Source organism: Sorghum bicolor, chromosome 2 (genome assembly GCF_000003195.3).
Source record: "Sorghum bicolor cultivar BTx623 chromosome 2, Sorghum_bicolor_NCBIv3, whole genome shotgun sequence".
Classification (NCBI taxonomy): domain Eukaryota; kingdom Viridiplantae; phylum Streptophyta; class Magnoliopsida; order Poales; family Poaceae; genus Sorghum; species Sorghum bicolor.
The window spans coordinates 1576974-1581040 of record NC_012871.2 but is presented as its reverse complement, the minus strand read 5'-3'; positions in this window follow the sequence as shown (position 1 = coordinate 1581040).

Sequence of the window (4067 nt, the reverse complement as noted above, 5' to 3'; positions counted from 1 at the left end):
TTAGCAAAGTTTCAAACAAAAACTAAGGTCCTTACAAATAAGAATGTTATCTATGCTAAGCACATTCTAGCATGAGTCATAGTTCTCACTCACACTACTAGTAAAAAGATTTAGGAGACACGCTATAACAGAGACGTAGAGAAGGATGGTTGATATATCCTCTTTTCTGAGTGAAGCGGGACATTTGCAACTGACTAATGCTGTTCTAACAGCCCTCCCAACCTTTTTAATGTTCACTTTCCTTTTACCCATAACTGTAATCAAGCAAATTGATAAGTTTAGAAAACATTGCTTATGGAGGGGTTCCAATCTTAACAGTAAAAAAACCCCTAAAGCAGCTTGGGATTTGGTCTGTGACTCAAAGAAAAATGGTGGCCTTGGTGTCATAAAACTACAAACCCAGAATGAAAGTTTGCTTCTGAAGCACTTCCATAAGTTCTTTAACAAACTAGATGTTCCATGGGTGAATCTGATTGGCATCAGCATTATGGAAATGGTTTCAAGCATATTCAGCCTAGAAAATGCTCCTTTTGGCAGAGAGATATCCTCAAATTGTTGGACTCCTACAAAAGCATAGCATCTGCAACGATCACAGATGGTTCCACTTGTTTCTTCTGGACAGACTTATGGAATGGTAATCAGTTTGGTCATCAATTTCCTGAGCTACTCTCCTTCTCTAAAGATCAATTTATCACAGTGCAGAACTTCATATCTCTTGTCTGACCATTTTCACCTTCCTCTATCCAACGAAGCATTTGATCAATTTACACAATTAGCTTCTTCTCTAGATTTTGTCTACTTACAGCAGGGGAAAGACATCTGGTCATATATCTGGGGATCCACTGAATTCTCTTCCAGCCTAACCTACGCAAAACTTTTAGGGACTAGACAGGTTTCACCTGTGTATTCTTGGCTTTGGAAATCTCAAAGACAGACATAGTACAAGGGAACTTCTAAAAAGGAAAAACATGGTTTTGGAAAGCTACAGTTGTGTGCTATGTCACCAAAGTGCTGAGGAATCTCTTTAACATCTGTTTTTTCACCGTCCTTTCGCTCAGTGTTGCTGGAATCTGTTGGGAATGGCCAATTTAATTTAAAATGACACTCTAGGCCTTATTCGAAGCCCATCTACGAACGCCAATCTTTATGGAAATTTTTATCTCTATGCTTTGGGCCATCTGGACGCAGAGAAATGATTGCATCTTCAAAAACCTACAGCACTCCATTCAGAATTGTAAACCATCTTCAGAAAAGAACTGGCTTGGGTTAAGCTCAGAGCTAAAGAAGACTACAAGATATTGTTGGATTCATGGCTGCACAGATTTGTATAATTAGTATTATTTCCTTTATTTCTTTCTTTGTTTCTTGAATTGTTCCATTTATTTTCAATAAAAGTCCAGTAGGGGGCCACCCCTTCTGTTTCATAAAAAAAATAGAGACGATAATAAAAAATATCTCTCCTAAAATACCTAAAGAATTTTAGAGACGGTTGTTTTGTTTACAGAGTCAGTAAAAATTGTCCATCTCTCAAAATCTATTTACAGGCCTCAACCAGAAATTCCCAGTCTCTCAAATAGATTTATAAAGGCTAGCTTCTTAAGGGGTTCACATCTGAAAATATGGCCATTTTCAGAACGAGCCTCTTAAGAGGCCCGCCTCTACTGGCTCATCTCTAAGCTCAAGTCCCTCAGGTATATAAGCACATCAGTAGAGTTCTCCTTATTCTACTCTCTATCTCTTGGCTCCCTCCCTCACTCTCATAGTCTCTCTCAGCCATCTCCCTCTCATCTCACAGTCAGTGGCGCCTCCAACTCTCTCTCTTTCTCTCTCTTCAGTGGGCATGACGGTGGATCCGGCACGATCTAGTAGAATAGGCTCGTCCACGACCAATGAGGATCCTGCAAGCATTGGTGGATTCAGTTTCTACAAGGTGGATAGAGGCTACAACGATGCAATACAGAGCTACAACGGCGGTCCAATGCAATTTTATCACAACAAACAAAACCACACAAGGCATAAAGAACACACATGCATAAGTTTCTAATGTGGAACATAGTACTTGCTTTCAAAGACCAACAGAATAGATACTGCTCATATGTAACTTTACAATCTTCATTTTATAACTTTGCTTCTATTGCCTATGTAATTGACAAGGCGAGTTGGGTGTGCCTTATTGCCTAGGCGATGCCTTGGTGACAAGGCGCAGCTAGACCCCAAGGTGAGTTGGGTCTACTCAGATGCCTAGGCCACACCTTTGAAACACAGAATTCTACACAATCGTATATATATATACTTTTCTGCTTCTTACATATTTTTCTTTCAGTTATGAACCATGCATAGATTTGATCTGTTTCCTAAAACATACCATTTGCAGTCTTCAATTCCTCCTTTTTTCCTCACTGATCCAGTTACATGATTAGAATTTCAGGTGTTGTGGTTGTGCTGCTAACTCAATTTCCTTTTGTTTCTTAAACCAGTTCACAATCGAGCCTTGGAGATGGATGGGAGCATGTGGTATCCATAAGTAATAGAATTGTGACACCACATGTGTTTGACTCTCCATATCCTGATCCTGTTGTTGCAACCGCTTTCGTTTTGTACCTCCCCCAATAGTTCTCTGTGAGCCTGGACTTTTCAAGTTTTCCCTCTCAACTTGAATGTATGCAATGCTGTGTCTAGATTTCCAAAGCATTTGGTAAACTGTTGCTTCAGTGTTATGATGAAAGTAATTTATTGCATTTGGCAGCATGATATCTCCCACTTGTTCCAAGGCAATATCTGTATTCAGGCAATGTTGCCCCTCACCAGAAATCGCCACTGTTGCAGAACTTTTATTCACAGGCAACATGTTTTCTGAAGACCCATGGGGTGTAAAAAGGAATCCAACTTTCAAGGTAGAATCTTCAAATGATTTTTTGCATTCAAGAAACAAGGTGCTCTGTTTGTTGCGATCTGAAAGTGAGACTTGACAATACAAATGCACTTCAATTGAAAGGCAGAGCTCCTGCCAGTTCTTTTCAATTACTGGTTCGAGAGAGACACCTGGTAATCCAACCATGTCTAGATTGCTAATATGATGAAGCTCATGCTGATCACGCTGCTTGCAGCATAATGGATTTGGGCGAAACCATTGACTGCCAATGCTTTGAAAATTGTCCAAATGTTCACTATGGCAATAATCGGTAAATGGAACCCATGGCAATGAGAAGTCTTGAATAGATAATTTAGTAAGTTCTCTCCTAATGATTTCAACCACAGATTTGAAATGAGGCGCAAACAACTGCAAGTACTTAATTGTTATTCCAACTATGTCTGTACTCTCTGAAATTTGTAGCATTATACTAAAGAAGAAGTTATTCTCTGGTGCATTACTATCTTTCTGGACAAATACAAGGGAAGCCTCTGTTCCATGCTTTGCACCATTGAAGGGCACAAACCAAATTAGAAACGAGGGGTACTCATTTCCCCGGACTATTTTACACTTTAGTTCCTCACCTGCAGAAAGGTGCCTGACAAGGGAGTCAAAGGGCATGTAACGGTATGGTGTGCCACCAAGCTCTATGAATCTCAAGAACTCACTAGCACCATCTGCAAACCTCTCGAATCGCCGAATAATAGCAGAGTTGTTGCTTGATTCATCGTTACTAATTAATCCAGTGCAATATGAGGTGAATGACTTGGCAGCATGAGCAATCCTTTTGGGAAATGATGACTGGCTTACCTCCTGCCTGATCTCTTCCTCTTCTAGAGCACGCTGCTGGAATCTGTGACGGATGTTGTCGCACTCCTGAGCAGCGTGCTTAAGCTTCCTCCGCCACTGAAGCAGTGGTGCGTGGTTGATTTTCCATCTGTCCGATATTTGGAGCGCGACTTCCATCTTGATGTGTCCCATTTCCAATCTTTCTATGTTTTCTCTTCCCCATGACTTCTCATCCTTCACAGTAACACTTGATATGATTCTACTCACTGTCTCTCCAATGATAGCTGAAGTCACAGACTCCGCCATGACTTTTCAATAATCTATAGAAATTCAGAAAAGGAAGAAGAGAATAGCATTATATCAGCAC